The following is an 18,999-nucleotide window of genomic DNA, read 5'->3' as shown; positions in this document are numbered from 1 at the left end:
TGTTTAAAAAGTTCAAGAAATTTACCGAATTGTGCATCCATGCGGTTTTTCTTCAACTTCGCTGGGTATGGGATTGGTGGTTTATATTCTTTTGGCATTAGATTGCCATTGTTTTCAGGTTCGATCTCCTTTCTGTCAGCTTCTTGTGGTGGCTTCTTTTCAGATTCAGCTAACACTTTCCCACTCCTTAGTGTAACTGCTTTCACGTGCTCTTTTGGGTTCGGTTCAGTGTTACTAGGTAGACTTCATGGTGGTATTTCAAAAATTAGTTTGGCGAGCTGTCCTATCTGAGTTTCAAGCCCTTGAATCAAAGCTTGTTGATTTTTAACTACTGTCTCGGTATTCTGAAAACAAGCTTCTGACACAGAGATGAATTTTGTTAGCATCTCCTCAAGGTTCGGCTTTGTCTCTTGTTGGTAGGGTGGTTGTTGGAAGCCTGGAGGTGGTGGTGGTCGCTGATTCCCTTGGCCTTCGTATGAAAATTTTGGGTGATTCCTCCATCTTGCATTGTAAGTATTGTTATACGGATTATTTTGAGATCGAGGATTATTACCTATGTATTTAACTGCTCGTTCTCCATGTTGTGGCCATAGAGTGGGTAATCTGAATTGCTTGATCCACCTCCACTTGCTTCGCATTGCATTACTAGGTGAACCTGTGAAGAACTAAGAAAACCATCAATTTTTTTATTCAAGAGTTCTACCTGATTAGAGAGCATGGTAACCAAATCAACGTTATAAATACCGGCTGCTTTCGTTGGCTTTGTCCTCATGACTTGTCACTGATAATTATTCAGTGACATCCCTTCTATAAATTTATAAGCATCTTCAGGTGTTTTATTATTGATGGTTCCGCCAGTGGCTGCATCGATCATCTGTCGAGTCGAAGGATTCAGGCCATTATGAAACGTTTGAACCTATAGCCAACGTGGTAACCCATGGTGAGGGCATCTTCTCAAGAGATCCTTGTGTCTCTCCCACGCATCGTAAAGTGTTTCTAAATCCATCTGCACAAAAGAAGAGATATCATTACGTAATTTGGCTGTTTTAGCCGGCGGAAAATATTTTAGTAAAAACTTTTCGGTCATTTTTTCCCAAGTAGCGATTGACCCTTGTGGTAACGAGTTTAACCATTGTTTAGCCTTATTCCTTAATGAAAAGAGAAACAACCGAAGGTGAATGGCGTCATCAGAAATGCCATTGATTTTAAAAGTGTCGCAAAATTCTAAGAAATTTGCCAAGTGAGCATTGGGATCCTCATCCTGCAAACCATCAAACTGAAAAAAATGTTGGATCATTTGAATGGTGTTAGGTTTCAGTTCAAAATTATTGGCAACAACAGCAGGCCTAACTATGCTCGATTCAGTTCCTGTTAAAAAAGGTTTAGTATAATCATACATAGTACGTGGAGCAGGATTCTGATAGCAGCAATCGCAAGAGGTAGTGGATTTTCTTGGTTTTCAGCCATCTCCTCGGTTGTGGTTGAAATATCGTCCTCTTGCTCTTCCTCTGTGTATCTTAAGCTTCGCCTTATTTCTCTTTGGTTTCTGCGACCTGTGCGACCGATCTCACTATCAAATAGTAATGGTCCTGACGGGTTTCTTCTGGTCATAAACTAGAAAAAAACCTGTCAGAAGAGAATAAATGAAGAATTAGAAAAGAAAATAAAAATTTAAATTGCAATAAAAGTAAAATGGCTAAAGTAGTAAAAATCGAGTGTTCCTAATATCCTAGTTCTCCGGCAACAGCGCCAAAAACTTGATACGTGATATTCGCCACAGGTTTTAAATATTTATAATTGATCGTTCTTGAAACTAACTATTATCATGATGAAGGCAAGTGTAGCTATCGAACAGTAGTATAGCTTTAGCAAGATCGGATTGTCGAACCCAAAGGAACCAAGAGTGTAACATCCCGAAATAGGGCCTAGTCGGAATAGTGGTTTCAAGACAACAAATCTGACATCAAAATATTTATTTTATGATTATTATGAGGCCTAGAATATGAATATATGCATGTGTTAAAGTTTCATGAAGAAATTCCAAGTATAAAATATCCAATTGGAAATTAGGGACTAAATTGAATAAATTGCAAAACTTGGTTTCTAGAAGCAATTTGTATAAAATTGCTTTAGATTATGAATTAGAAGGTCTTGGAGAGAAATTTTCCCAAATTCTAAATTTTTGGACAAAAAAGGGCTTGCATGGTTAAAATTTTAAAGAAAGGGCATGAGGGCATTTTGGTCATTTGGCTTTTTAATGAAATAAAATGGGAAAAATCAAGCCAAAATCAGCCATTTTCTTCCCCATAGCTCCCGAAATTCTCTTGTCTCCATAGCTAGGGTTTCAAGCTTTCCAAGCTCGATAGTAAGTGCTCTCAAGCCTCGTTTTTAATATTCTTTGTATTTTTGAAATCCCGGTAGCTTGCTCTCTCCAATTCTACCCATATTTCATGTTAGGGTTCATGTTTAAAAATTTACCCATGCATGAGTTGCTTGTATTTTGATGGATTATGGAGGAATATGAAAGATGAATGTGTATTAAACATCTTTTCCTAGTTGATTTTCATGAGAAACCCTTATTGGGACTACTTTGCAAAAGATGTAAATGTGTGGTAGAAATAAGAAAATAATGGAAAATTTGGGCTACCATAAGAAATAAAAATGTTCGGCTAGGCTTGGGTGAGATAAAAAGTGCATGTGTTTCATTATACGAGCCTAGGGACTAAATCAGAAAAATATGAAGGGTTAGGGGCAAAATAGTCATTTGGACTGGGGGTGGATATTAAACTTGAACTGTATAATGTAGGGTATTAATGAGTTAATTTTGCTATTATAGACCCCGAGGAACAAATTTCGGAGGTCGATCGTGATAAACGTAAGGTTTCGGAATAACCGAAACACAATCCCGAAAAGAATACCAGGTAAGTTCAGATAACTTTAAATAGACCCCTAATATGCATAATTGAATGATTTATGAATGCATGATGAATGCATTTATTATTAGCATGGAAATGCATATTTGATGGTAACATGTGAAAAATGTCTCGGATGAGGTTGACAAAGGGAATTCGATCGATAAACCCTTATTGATATGTGTAAAAAGATCCTGCATGTGTTGCAATAAGGATTTAGCCCGGACGGGTAATCCGTGATCTCCAGTATGGAAAGGATCTAGCCCGGACAAGTGTTCCTTGAATGATCGAGCCTCCTGAAGAATATATGTACATTAAGGATTTAGCCCAGACGGGTAATCCTATTAGGGTCTGAATTTAGCCTGGACTGGTAATTCAGATCCGAGCTCATTAAGGGTGTTTGTCGCTATAAGGGGTTTAGAATGGACTGGTAATCCTGCCATGAGGTCCTAGGTTCGCGGGAGTGCATATATGTGAAATGATCATTCGTAAGAATTGACGGATAATGGGTATTCCATCAAGATTTCCTAGAAACTCAACGGGATTAATATGATGTATGTCAATAAGATGATGAATGATGAGCTCATCTACATAAATTACATGATGTTTTGTTATGTGACTAACTTATTGATTGAGTGCATATGATAGGAAATCATTTCATAATTGATGATTTCATGATTTAAGTGTGGATGTATGCTAATTACTTAGTAAGTTTACTTTCTGGTTATTTGAGCTTACTAAGCATGTAAATGCTTACCCCTCTCTTTTCCCTGTCTCACAAAGCTCAAAGACTCATACGCTTTGAAAGACAATTAGAGAGTGAACACACTATCAACTAAACAAGCTTTGGTATAAAGACTTTGTTTATTTTGTTCAATGGCATGTATAGTATTTTTTAGTATTTTGTTATATGTGTCATTTGAATTTCCAAATGAAGGCATGTAAAGATGTATTCATCTTTTTGTATAAGGCCATGGAAATTGGCATATTTTAAAGTAGGCTATGACCTGCCTTTATATGCATGTTTATGTTCTTATATGATGGGTTGCTACAATTGGCAATGAGTTCAAAAACGAGCCAAATTTTGAATGTGCAACAATAACATAAGAACCCATAAATACTAGATGGGAAGTAACCTTTTTGTATGAAACCAATGATATGAGGTTTCCATTCAACTAACTTTATCAAGATCATTTACAAGTGTATAATCATGTTTTACTTTGAATTTGGTATCTATTAAGAAGAAGAACTAGAAAGGGTGACTAAAGGCTTGGAAAATAGCCTATTAAGGTCCACATGGTTAGACACACGGACATGTTTCTAGTCCGTGTGTGACACACGGTCCATCCCTATGGGCGTGTGGTATGGCCGTGTGTCCCCTGCACCTAAAACTTTAAGTTAAATTAGCGTACGGGTAGGACACACGGGCGTGTGTCTCGGCCGTGTTAATTTAACAGAATGCTCAAGTTTTGGACACCGGGTGAGCTCACGGGCGTGTGTCTTGGTCGCGCCTAAAAGTCAGTATTGCCCACAGGTTAGAGGCATGGACGTGGCCTAGGTCACACGGGCGTGGGTGACCACACGGCCCATCATGCACGGGCGTGTGACACTTTTAAGTAAGGAAATTTTCTAAAGTTATTAAATGTTCCTGGTCTTATCTCGAACTATCTCTATGTATATTTAGGGCCTTGAAGGCCCATTTAAGGGACAAGATGTGAATGCCTGAAAGTTTAAAATCTGAGCTAAACCTAGTAAGTCGATTCAATATGTTTCAAATGTAAAGTTCCGGTAATACCTCGAACCTTATCCTAATAACGGATACGGGTGAGGGGTGTTACATTTATTGGTATCAGAGCTACGATTTAGTCGATTCTAGAACTACCGTAGAGGATGTTAAAGTTCGCTATACATGCCATTATTCGAGTGTTGATAGTGTGAAGTCTCCTAATTTTTTAAATTGTTTTGAATGTAGTAAATGTCTTCCAATCAAGCACAAGATGAGTCCGAGGGAGCCGAGAGCCATGCTTCAACTTCCGTACAACGAGTTGTATTTACTAGTAGTAGAAGGCTAGTATCAGAAGGCCGATAAGAGGCCCAAGCTACCTTCTTTGATATGATGGATGAATGGTTTGGGCATTATCTAAGAAATTGCCCCAATATACCAAGACCACCCCCGCCCCCTAGCCAACCTGATGAGGATGTGCCACGAGGTATGGCATCGATGAGAATCAGTAAAGCCGCTGTAGATAAGCTTAGAAAGTATGGGGCTGAAGAATTCAGAGCTAAAGTTGATAATGACGCTGAAAGAGCCGAGTTCTGGCTCGAAAATACTACACGGGTGTTAGATGATTTGTCATGCACACCCGTGAAATGCTTGAAGTGTGCTGTGTCCTTTTTGAAGACACTATATACAATTGGTGGAAAACAGTATCCTCGGTAGTGCCGAAGGAAAATATTACTTGGGATTTCTTCCAAGCAGAGTTCAACTTCTCAAAAGCTTCCTGCTGCTTCTCAGTCCATACAAACGGTACTCCTTTCCTTATGAGTTTTATCAGAGGTGCTGCCATCACAGAAAAACCTTCCACAAACCTTCTGTAGTATCCTGCCAATCCTAGAAAAATCCGTATTTCTGACACTGACCTAGGCGGCTTCCACTCCAAAATCGCTTCAATTTTTCGAGGGTCCACCCTAATCCCCTCAGCAGAGACCACATGTCCTAAGAAGGTTACTTCCCTCAACCAAAATTCACACTTGCTAAACTTCACATAGAGTTCCTTCTCCCTTAACACTTGCAGCACAATGCGGAGATGCTCATCATGCTTCGCTTTAGTTTCAGAATATACCAGGATATCATCAATAAAGACGACTATGAACCGATCCAAAAATGGTTGGAACCCACGATTCATCAGATGCATAAACGCTGCAGGAACGTTCGTCAGTCCAAATGGCATAACCAAAAATTCGAAATGACCATACCGAGTCTTGAATGCCGTCTTATGGATATCTGCCTCCTTGACCCTTAACTGATGATATCCAGATTGAAGGTCGATCTTGGAAAATACAGAAGCTCCTCTAAGCTAGTCGAACAGATCGGCAATCCTTGGCAGTGGATACTTATTCTTAATCGTCAGTTTGTTCAACTGGCGATAATCAATGCACATCTGTATCGTACCATCCTTCTTTTTCACGAATAGCACCGGTGCTCCCTATGGGGACATGCTTGGCCTAATGAAGCCCCTATCCAACAACTCTTGAATTTGTGCCTTTAACTCCACTAACTCCTTCGGTGCCATCCTATATGGTGCGATGGACACCGCGCCGTTTCAGGCAACAAGTCGATTCCAAACTCGACTTCTCGATTCAAAGGCAATCCCGGAAGCTCCTCCGAAAAAACATCTTAGAACTCGTTTACAGTCTTAACCTTATCCACTGTCAGTCCCTCCTCTTCCGACTAACTTACAAATGCCAAATAGGCCTCACAACCTTTCCAAATCCACTTTTCGGCTCTTAATGCTGACACCACATTGGACAAATAATCCCTTCGCTCACCTATCACCATAACCTCCTCACCCTCCGTGGTCCTTAACACCATTCGTTTAGCAGCACAATCCAGAGTCGCCTTATGCTTAACAAGCCAGTCCATTCCCAAAATGAAGTCAAATTCTCCGAACGGTAACTCTATCAGATCTCTAGGGAAAGTCCTACCTTGAGTTTCTAAGGGTACATCCCTATACAGTTTGTCTACCCTAACCGAGTGACCCAAAGGACTTAGTACAGATACCCCACTTACAATATTCTCAGAGTGCACACCCAACGACCCAGATATAGCACATGCAACATAGGAATGAGTAGATCCAATATCCACCAAAGCAGTATACGGCATGCTAGAAACCAAAAACGTACCAGTTATGACGTCAGGTGCGTCACCCTCCTCTTGACAACGAGCTGCATACACCAACGCTGGCTGTCGAGCTTCAGCATTTCCAGCACCCCTGCCAGGTGCCCTTCAACCTCGACCACTTCCATTTCTGCCCCTGCCTTGTCCACGTCCTCTCGGTGGTTGTGGTCTACCTCTCATGGGTTGAGCAACCCTCTGTATAGCAACTTGAGCCTGATCAGCTCTCTGAGGATAGTCTTTAACTCTATGCTCCATAGATCCGCATCGGAAACAAGCACCGGAACATTTCCTACACTAGCCCAAATGTACCTTACCACAGTCTCCACAGATTGATGGTCTAACAATATTCATCGGTACTGCTCGAACTGGTTCCTCCACTCTTGCTCTCTTAACATTTCTCTTTGCTCCACCTGGAGGTCTGGAATCCTTCCAGAAACGGTTTCGATCTTTCTCTCGATTCTGCTTTTTAGCATGCTTTACCTCCTCAGCTATTTTTGCCTTCTCCACCAAGATCGCAAAGTCCCGCTCCCTCTGTAGAGCAATCAACACCCTAAGGTCATCCCTAAGACCATCCTCGAAGTGCACACTTCGCTCATATTCCGTAGTGACTATGCCCACGGCATACTAGCTCAGCCTCAAAAACTCAGCCTCGTACTCAGCAACTGTTTTACCTCCTTGCACTAGATTCAAGAATTCCTTTCTGCGGGTGTCCACATAAATCGCCCCAACATACTTCCCTTTAAAGGTCATTTTAAACATTTCCCAAGTTACCCTATCAGCTACGGTCCCTTCTCTCATAGTGAGCCACTACTGATAAGCCTCGTCCCGTAGCAACGATACGGCTCCCTTCAACTTCTGCTCCACAGAGCAGTCCAAGTCGTCAATAATCCGTTCTATGGCCTCCAACCAATATTCCGCCACATTCGGGGCTACACCAGACACGCCCCTAAAGATTTCCGCTCCGTTAGCCCGGAGTCATTTAGAAATGGATCCCCGAATTTTGTTGCCCGTACTTACCCCGGCAACCCTTTCCAGAACATGAAGCATTGCCTGCAATAGGGCATCATCCCCGGCATCGTGGTCATGAGACTCCACCTCTGTTTCCAGTGGTACTGGTGCATCTACCGCCGGCATATGTCTCAAAGACGAAGATCCCACTCGAGCACTTCCTCAACCCCGTCCACGGCCTCTTCAACGAGCGACTCTTGTACTCATATCGTATTATCTGATTACAAATTTTTATTAATTCAATATTCCAGTGTTTATTACTGATGTTTTATGAATCAAACAGTAATTCAGAGTTTGTTTTCGCAGAATCGAAGTCTATCTACAGTTTCAATCTCTTATCAAATTTTCCTATGGTTTCCGTATCATCCTATCTAGAGTATCCTAGTAGGGTTTCAGTACAGGCAGATAATTCAGGAAAATATTCAGAGAAGTTCAGAGTAATACTTACAGGCTTGGGCCGAAGATTCGGAATGTTACCTTTTAAAGATCTAAATTTTGAAAACTGAGTTTTTTTTTCAATCTTTATAAAATTTTTGTTTTTGAAAATCTTTGTTTTTTGTGAACCCATTCCACAGCCGAGTTGTTACAACTTGGCTCTGATACCACTAAATATAACACCCCAAACCCGGCCTAGACGTTATGGTTGGATCCGACGTGTCACATCGAAGCGTTTAAAACATTTTATATTATTGATCTAGAAAAACTTACTTAGTGTTTTAAAAAAATAATTTCATTATAAGTTAAAGTGGATGGAAGCTGTGCACCAGGTAGGAAACCGAAAAAAGAGGAGGTGAGTCCATCAGACTACTTAAGTACCAAGCTCCCTTCGGATCCAATCCTAGACATGCACACCGCCATTGCCACACCTCAACATCATGTATATTGTCAGGAAACCAATTTGATTAAGTCCTTTTTAGGAAAAATGATTAATTTTGAAAAATATTTTCATTGCGAAAGCTTTGCTTGTTGTCGTGTTATTTTGAAATCAATTACTGTTCTTGAAAACGCGCCCTAGAGCTATCCAATTTCAACAGTTAAATATAAGTAATACCTATCTTAACAAAACATATTAAAACCATCAAGAAAAATTAAGCGGCCTTATTACATTTAAAAACCCAAAACATTAAACGTAAATAAAAGGATGTCCAGTTCACCAGAAGAAAAATCAAATTTGCAGAACGTGTGGCCACTCCGAATCCCTCACAGCTCCATGCCCACTATGGTTGGGGAGTACCTGCGTGGATGAAAATAAAGGGGTGAGTTTGGGGAAACTCAGTGTGTAAATTAACCCAACCACAGCCTATATCGGTTCAAACCACAGAAAATAGAATAAGTTGCCCTTAGCCCGCAATGTAAATCGAATAAAGCCCATAGGCCCATAATGATCGTAATGATATTACATGTTTATGCAAAACCCAACCTATATCCAACCATATGCACCCCCACACCAACCTTTCACCATGTGGGGAGACTACTCGACCCACCCAACCTCTACACGCCACAGAAATATGTAGCATGGCTGCCAGAACAAACAATGTGACAGAGTCACCACATACAGATAATCGTGGCAGAGCCACCAAAACAGATATATGTGGCAGAGCCACCAGATCAGATAATTGTGGCATAGCCACCAGGACGCTTCCTCCATAATATAACCCATGTCCCCATGCAACAGATATACAATCATGGTATACATCATACAGAATCAGATTATCATGCTTTTCAGTCAAAAGTAACCCTAGGGGTATAATGGTAATTTTGCACCTAGGGGTATAACAGTAATTTTCCATACATATGGGTATTCAAGTAATTTAACTATTCTTAAGGTTTTCATGCATAACATAGCCATTTACGTACGACCAGAAACACTTACCGCATTTTCTTACCGAATTGAGCCCGCTGGCCCATTATGCCGATTTTGGCCCATTAAGCCCAAAAACATCGAAATGCAAAAAATCGTGCACTCTACAGTCTTATCACTTTAATTTACCATATACATCACACTATTAATCTCATGAGCATTCACACACTCGCAAGTTCTCAAAATATCGGCTTTTCAGCATTTCGGCTTTTCGGCTTTCGCCGATCTAGTCTATAAGAGGGTGTCAGTTACACACCTGTTTGCGACGATATGTTGACGAGATCCACACATGAACTTCCTACAATTGGATTACTAACACGTTAATCTAACTATCGAAAATTAACTATGTATTAACCCCTTACCATAATCGGCCAATAGCACCTTAGGCACTAGCGATCCTACCTTTGCCGAAATTAACGATGATTTCTAGATCCAGTCGTTCCACTTGTCCAAGCCTTTGATCAGCAACCTCTAGATCACATTATCATCAAAAATAAAATAGTTATCACAACCCTTAGAGCTTCAAGTCCAAATCGACAGTCTCTCTAACCTTTAGGGGTTTCGACTTTTTCTAAAACCTGAAATAAAGATTAGGCTCAAAAACTTACCACCGGTTCCTTCGGTCAATGATTCCAATTAACTCCTACTCAATTCTGATGCAGATCTAACCCCTCAAATGATAACAAAAGTCGAGCCTTTAGTGATCTTAAAATTCGACTATGTCCCTATGGCTATGCGTTTTCGGTTTTTTTTTTTTGCAACAGTAAAGAAAAGATGGGGTTTTGTAATGGCTTTGTCGACAGAGGTTTAGGGTTCAATAAAAGAAAGAATTGATCAAAAAGGATGAAGAAAAATCAGTAGGTTTTTGCTAGGAGTATTCGGTACAGACAATATGAACTTTCAGGATTTCGGCTTTTGTGATATTCGGCTGTAAAGCTTGAAAATAATAGTAAGAAAGTGGTGTAGAGTAGAGTGGTAGAAGGATTCGGCTATGGAGAAAAGAAGAGGAGAAGGTAGATGGAGAGAAAAAGTAAAGAAAGGAGGAGGAGGAAGGATGGTCAGAAAAACGGCACAACTTACCCTCAGATGCCGAATTTATACTTGACATTTAACCTAGCCGAAATTTGCCCCCTAAAGAAACCCTTGGCCGGCCAAATCTTGCTCCTCAAGAGTCCATCATTCGTCCAATACTGCTCTCCCTAATCAGCTCCTAAATCCTCTCCCTTATCCCCTCCTTACTCAATCTCCTGAGGAACTCAAACTCCTCCTGACAATCTTTTACTTGAGTTCCATTACTTACCCTTTCTAAACGTAAAAAAATAATTCCCTTAATATGCTCCCATTGTGACTTGAACCTTGGTTCTCCCTAGCATCCACATGCCACTTTTATAGCCTTCCCAATGGCGTCACATGCCACTTTGCCACCTGCTTCCTTGTGTTTTATTTTACCCAATTAATACTTAAAAGCCCAGTTAACCAGAACCCCTTTTTTTTTCCTATGGAATTAAAATTAATTAAAAATACCGGGTTTTAACTGAAGCTTGGGCCTTCTAGAGGTCCACTAACATAATTAAACCTACGCCAAGCAGACAGAACACAGAAATTTTAAATTTTGCCAGCATACACAGAATTCCCGAAAATTGGGGCGTTACAAGCATATTTTATGTATTGTAGCTGATTTTTGAATCATAATTGACTATTGAAAGAATGGAATAAATTATTAGAAAGTGAGATACTTCCCGTTTGAACCTTCAGAATCGAAAGATATAGATGGTATGTAGCTAGGTCACATGTGTAATACAAGATGTATACCATGTGTACAAGAGAGCTACGAGACATTATGAGGTAGCTAGGTCGCATGGGTGATACTATGTGTACACCATGTAGACAAAAGAGCTACGAGATAGATGTAGCTAGGTTGCATGTGTGGTTCCAGGTGAAGGACACCATGTAAACAAGAGAGCTACGAGATAAAGTGGCTAGGTCACATGGGTGATACTATGTGTACACCATGTGTACAAGAGACCCAAAATTATGTGTACAATCGAGCTAGGTCACATGAGTGGTGCTAAGTGAAGGCCACTATATGTACAACAGAGCTTCAATTTTAAAGGTGGACTGTGTGCGATACCATCGCGTATCTGTTATTATTCCGAAGTGTTCAACTTGGAAATTGATTAAATGAAATTGTGTATGACTTTGGGAAGATAAGTGTAAGTATATACGTGTGTAACTTATGAGTAATATGCTTGATATGTGATTGGAAATTGGAAAGATTGTTATGGGTAAGTGATGATTATAATTGAAGTGTGAAAGATCAAAATTGACAATAAAACTGTTCTAGATAGTGCGATGGATTTAGAATCTAAAATTTACCAAAAATAGTAGAAATTGAATCAGAGACTGAATGAGATATCAAATTAAATCTTAATGAGTCTATTTTCATATAACAGAAATAGAGAAAGCAAAGGAATTCTATATTCTGAAATATTTAAGTTTCTATGAGACTGGCTCAGAATGACTACGTGATCCCCTGTTTTAACTTTGAAAATCATTAAAACTTGTACAAAAATAATCATGGAATATAATTTATATTTTTAAATTCTTAATAAGTCTAGTTTCAAATAAAATAAACGATAACATTATATGAGTTTTGTACGAAGAGAAAATTTATTTGTAGTGAAGAGTGGTCAGGGCAGTTGAGCAGTGAAACAGGGGTAACTTCAATGAATAAACTATACTAATTGACTAGACCAAAAATTATAAAAATTTTATCGTAAAAATATAGTGAATCTAGTTTCAATGAAAATTAACTGTTTGTAATTTGGAGTTTTATAGCTCCAGAAATAAATAATTTAGTCTTTGGTACTCGCTAGACAAACTTATTTTGAACCTGTTTATAATTGTAATAGTGAAAGTATGTGTGTTTGTGATGGTAATGTTCCGGGAACATATTGTGACTTTGTTTAATGTATGATAATGTACTGTTTATTAATATTTACATATTTACTTACTAAGCTATAATGCTTACTCCCTTCCTTTCCTTTTTCCTATAGTGTCACAGATGTTAGCTCGAGTTGGAGGTTGCCGGAGGTTAAATCACACTATCAAACTATTGATCGATATATAAAGGTTTTAAAGTATTTTTAAGTCTTTGGCATGTATGGGGACTCGTTCAATTATTATTAAGGTGCTAGGAGTTGACCTAAAATACTGACCTATGTTATTTGAAGGTCTCTATTGTATAAAGTCATTTAATGTAGATAGTCTTGAATATGTTTGAAAAGTTTAAAATTGATGAAATTTTATGTCTCGGTTTTAAATGATTACAAGTACTCAAGTCTAGTAATACCTCGTACCCTGTTCCGGCGTCGAATACGGGTAAGGGGTGTTACAATAACATAAGAGTTCGCAAAAAATACTGAACCTCAGTTAACTGGAGTAGTATACAGATATCTCCCTCTAATACCATCTCTACTCCAAGCCCCCGTAACACACCAAATCACGATTGTACTCTATCCTATGTTCAATCCAAACCGAGCATCAAATTCAATAATATATCTCAATTTACCATTCGTTATCAACAATTAAAAATAAGTATATAAGTTGTTCCATGATAATCTACTCAACAATTCATTTTGATAGTAAATTCTAAATTGTACAAACTTACCTGGCTAAATTGCAGAAATGTCAAAGTATAAGCGCATTTTGGTAATTTTCATTCTCCTCGATTTTCCTCTCGGTCTTGATCTAAACTAATAATTTTATTTAATTTATTAATTTAGATAGTAAAACAATTTATTTTATGAAATTTAGACTTTTTTACATTGTTACCAAATTACCCGTAATATTTTACACTTATTCAATTTAGTCCCTAAGCCTAAAACATGAAAATTAACCATTTTTATTGCCAATTCATATCCTCTGAATATTCATGGCACTCAAAACAGCCCACATTTGTAATAACTGCACATCATATTTTTACTATTTCCACAATTTACTCCCTAATTGAGAAATTCATCAAAAATCACTTAAAAATATTTTTAAATAACAAATAATATTTTAAATTCATCATTTAACATAAAAAATCACTAGATTCATAAATGAAAACATTAAAAATCTTTAACAGTTTCAAAATCGAAGGTACGGGTTAGCTTGACGTAGTTGCAACGATCTCAAAAACATTAAAATGTTTAAAAACGGGGCTAAAACGGACTTACATGCATCATCCAAAGCAAGGCCAAAGCTTGAGTATTCTTTCATGGAGGTTCGGTGATGAACCAAGAAAAATGAGGAAGAAAACATTAGGTTTTCTTTATATTTTAAACCTTTTTCTTTATTTTATTAATAAAATAACATATATATATATAACCTTAAAATTAAAAGAAATTAAAGCATCTGTAACACCCCTATCCCGTAACCGTCGCCGGAATAGGTAAGGGGCATTACCAGACTTGTAACTCATGTCAGATTAGTAAAATTTTGAACATTTTCTTGAAGTAAAGATCATTCAATTGGGTAATTGCTAGACACAACCAGGGATAAAATTTTAAAAAAAAACTTATAAAAGTAAACATTCAAAAGATGTCATATTCGCATAGCTTATATACATTAACCAACATATCCTCCCACTACTAGTCTATTCTATACATGCCATAAGATAATCCAAAACATAACAGTAACAAGCAGTGGATAGTAATAGTGTGACTAGTTGCTGACAATCCCCGAGCCTGTAGCTTCCAAATGAGATCTATAAAACAGAGGAAACAAAGTAAACGGAGTAAGCATTACAATGCTTAGTAAGTTTTAAGCAGTGTCAACAGATAACAATCAAATTATAACATAGTTGTTCGTATTTTTATTTCACTCTTCCTTCGGGCATACCATCCCTTTACCGAATATGCACATCTCATCATATATAATAGGCAGATAAATTCTCACTTGATAGTGATCTCTTATAAACATAGGTACATTACATATTTTCACCTAACTTTCCACATTGACCAAACGCACAATAATCATAGAACAGTCTTATTGCTTTACTCACATATGCATCACATAACGACCTTGTGATTTAGTCCAAATCAAGCTTAAATATAATCTCAAAATACATACCTGACCAACTTAATGCATTGAACGTATTTATTACCAATTGTTACTGTGAAGTCGTATAATCTTATGCTTTACTCGAATCTTCAGTGAAACCTTTAGCTCGAATAGTCCCCACACGTAGTTATCGGGTCTTACCCGGACAAAATCTCCACACGTAGTCATCGGGTCTTACCCGGACATAATCTCCACACGTAGTCATCGGGTCTTACCCGGAATATATTTCCAAGTTTCATGTACATTTAATCACATGTTACAACATTCACATCGACCGTCATATTTGTAATTCATTTGCCTCATCAAATATCTAATAATACACACCTTTCACATTTGGTCATTCGGCCACAATATACACACATCTCCTACATATTTCACACTAGCCATTCGGCTTTACCACATATACATATCTCATACATATTTCACACTAGCCATTCGGCTTTACCACATATACATATCTCATACATATTTCACACTAGCCATTCGGCTTTACCACATATACATATCTCATACATATTTCACACTAGCCATTCGGCTTTACCACATATACATATCTCATACATATTTCACATTAGCCATTCGGCTTTACCACATATATATATATATTTATCTTGTACATCAATTTCAGCAATAGCTTATAAGCAACTCAAATAGTTTCATCAATGTTTACAACAAATTCACATATTCACTACAAGCTGTTTTCCTGAGCAATAGTCACTAAAGTATTTATAACTGGAGCTACAAAACTCAAAATCAATTGCCATTAATTTTCCCTGAATATAGACTCATATATATTCCATCCATAAAATTTTCATAATTTTAGGTTTGGCCAATTAATACCAGATTTTTCTTAAAGTTTCCCCTATTTTACTGTTTGACTAATCTGACCACTCTTCACTACGGATCAAATTTCTCATTGTACAGAATTCAAAATATGTTCTATTTGATTTTATTTGAAACTAGACTCATTAAGGAATCTAAGCATATAAATTTTATCTTATGACCATTTTTGTACAAATTATAATGATTTTCTAAAAACAGAACAGGGGATTTCGGAGTCATTCTGACACTGTCTCACACAACTTTAAATATCTCTTTATAGGAAATTTCTTTGCTTACACGGTCTCTTTTATAAGAAACTAGACTAATTAAGCTTTGATTACATATTTTATTCAGACTATAATTCCACACCAACAATTTATAGTGATTTTCTAAAATCACGTTACTGCTGTTGTCCTAAGCAAATTATTACAATTTGCTCTTAAATTTCAAAGTCCAAACACTTATGAACTTACCATTTGAGTTTGAGACATATCATGGCCACATCATATCTTATTAAATCAACTCATTATGTCCTATTATGATTGAATTTACTCAACGTTTAATCACTTAAAACTTACCTTGGAAGTGGTCGACGACTAGATATCCACGGCTATTCGTTTACTTTCTCTTTTCCCCTATCCGACTTTGATCCTCTTTGCTCTTAAGCTTAAGTAAAACAATAGATTTGCTTAAGTACTTAACTAATATTATTCACTTAACAATCACATTTGGCAATCACATATCATTTAATCTATATCTAAAACAATAGATTTCAATATGTATCATATTTAATAAAACATGCCATGACTCGATTTCATGCTTATTTAATTTATATCTAATTCACATTCACAAGCAAGGAGTCACTTAATTTATCATGCTTCCTTATACATGAATTTAATCATATTGCCGAATGTCCTTATGTGTACATGGTACATACATAAGGCATATATATATATATATATACCTATATATGACCATTACAATTTAAACATTCAATCATAATCGGCAAGCTTTATTTCAACTATTTAAGGTGCAAACCAATTATGTTATTCATTAACATTTCGTCACATTAAATCTTTGATTAACCAATTTAACACATACCAAAATCCAATCATACATCTAACCTTTATCTCAATACTAAACCGAGTTACAAGATTATACATTACACTAAGCATATCATTAAACATACCTATTCAATTTAGCTAATTTCATAGCCGATTAATCACCTTACCCCACATTACTCAATGCTGAATATTAACCCAACATCACAAGCATAATCACCATGAAACTCACCTTAATACACATTTTACCCCATTGCCGAATACATATATATATCATCAAACAAATATTTATTCACATAACAACAATTCATTCACATCTCTATAAATGATCATAATCGGACATTATAAACAAATCAACTAGTTTAGCATTCAAATTCTTCTAACCATTCCTCAATCACTTACTCAATGAACAACAATCCAAGCACATCAAAGCATAGTCGAATGTATCATTCTTCTTAAATTCATATTCGAACACTCAATTATACCTTAACTTATCCATTTCTTTCATTTAAACAACCCACATAACTTATTCATTTATGAACACATTCGGTACTATGCATGTTTACAAATATTTCTTGGCACCTTTATCACATTTTCACAATCGGCATAACCATGTTACCAATCTAATACATCAAAATTTACTTATCCAAGACTACATTCAGCATATATATATTCACATAAACACAATAGCCGAACTCTTCATGAAGTTACCGAGACTCATCATTTGCCATTTCACACACACTCACATCCAATCCTTTTTATTAAACACTTAAAATCAACCATATTCATGCCTCATCACAAAAGCATCAAAACACCCACCAAGACACTCTACAACCCATAGTCGAATGCATCACTTCAAACCAATAACAAAAATTGAGTCATGGGCTATGAAAGGAGCTTAGCAATTAACTCAATTTCACATAAATTATCAAGAAATAAAATTAAACATACCTCCAATTAGAATCACCAAGCCAAATATCAAAGAGCCCTTTTGTTCTACCTTAGATTTTGAGCTTGCTCCATTGCCGAAATCCTCAAAGCATTTTCTCCATTCTTTCTCAAACATTCACATGAACAAGGCAAGGATGTATGGCCTTCTTTTTTCTAATACTTATTTCCTATTATAAAACCATGTAGTCATTATAATATTAATACAAAATGCATATATTTTTATCCCATACCATCATGGCGGCCACTTCCTCTAAAGTGGGGAATTTGACATGCAAGTCTACATTTTTTCCACTATGCATTATTTGCCCACTACCATTTAACCTATCACATTTCCAAAGTTTCACACATAAGTCCTTTCTAATTAATTTCACATTTAAAAGACAAAATCAAAACATGAAATTTTCACACACACACTTTCACTTATAATAGGCATAAAATATAACATTTAATTATTCTTGTGACTCGATTTTGTGGTCCTGAAACCACTTCTCGACTAGAGTCAAATTAGGGCTGTCACAGCATCCACCGTCCCACTTTGTTAAGGATGGTGTAATTATCCATTAAGGACATCCAATTATAATTCTTTATTCAATTAACATCTTTAAGCTAATAGCGATTGACCTTTTTAACTTTTACGATTTAGTCCTTTTTACTTAATTAACTATCGAAACATTAAAATTTAGTAACGAAACTTTAATACCACCTTAATGACACTCTGTAAATGTTTATAAAAATATTTATAGCTTGATTTATAGAAACGAGGTCCTGATACCTCATTTTCCAAAACCACTTGACTTTAGGGTCTTACCACTTGAACTTAAATTAATCATTCAAATAGCATAAATGATCATATCAAAAACCTTTTAAAAACCATAATTGACTCGTAAATATCATAAATAATAGTTACGAACTTAATCATTAAATTTGGTGGTCCTGAAACCACTATTTTCGACACCACTAAAAAACGGGCCGTTACAAAAGGATTTGAACACTACTCCAAATAGATTTGTTCCTCGTACAAGGATCCGTGGTTAACAATCATAAAAATACTTTTTTCGCTATGCCACGGAGCGTACCAGTGGTTCAACAGAATGAACATAGTTCACTGGTGGATTGCCTTTTGTCTTCATGCAATAACTTATTTCTCGATAACCATAATTCCCAGATAATGACAATAAGCAGTGCTTGTTGTTGAATATTCCTTGAAAGCAACTGTTGGAGCCATTGAAACAATGATTGCCTTGTCTTATTCAAATTCCATATGATACTTAGTTGTTGCCATACTTGTGCTGTAAAAGTGTAACACCCCTAACCCGTATCCATCACCAGATTAGGGTTACGGAGCATTACCGTACAATCGAAAACATTTAAACTTAACAT

The 18,999-nt window shown here is 37.0% G+C and overlaps 1 non-coding gene across 1 annotated transcript; it reads left to right on the top strand.

Moving 5' to 3' along the window:
- The first annotated feature begins 932 nt into the window (after nucleotides 1-932).
- Nucleotides 933-1,039, top strand: LOC128292337 (small nucleolar RNA R71). The gene has a single exon (XR_008282321.1). It is a non-coding gene; the product is annotated as a small nucleolar RNA R71 (small nucleolar RNA).
- Nucleotides 1,040-18,999: the final 17,960 nt, after the last annotated feature.

Source organism: Gossypium arboreum, chromosome 4, assembly GCF_025698485.1.
Source record: "Gossypium arboreum isolate Shixiya-1 chromosome 4, ASM2569848v2, whole genome shotgun sequence".
In the NCBI taxonomy this organism is placed as follows: domain Eukaryota; kingdom Viridiplantae; phylum Streptophyta; class Magnoliopsida; order Malvales; family Malvaceae; genus Gossypium; species Gossypium arboreum.
The sequence above is the reverse complement of the archived record's forward strand: the minus strand, read 5'-3'. Positions and strand labels throughout refer to the sequence as shown.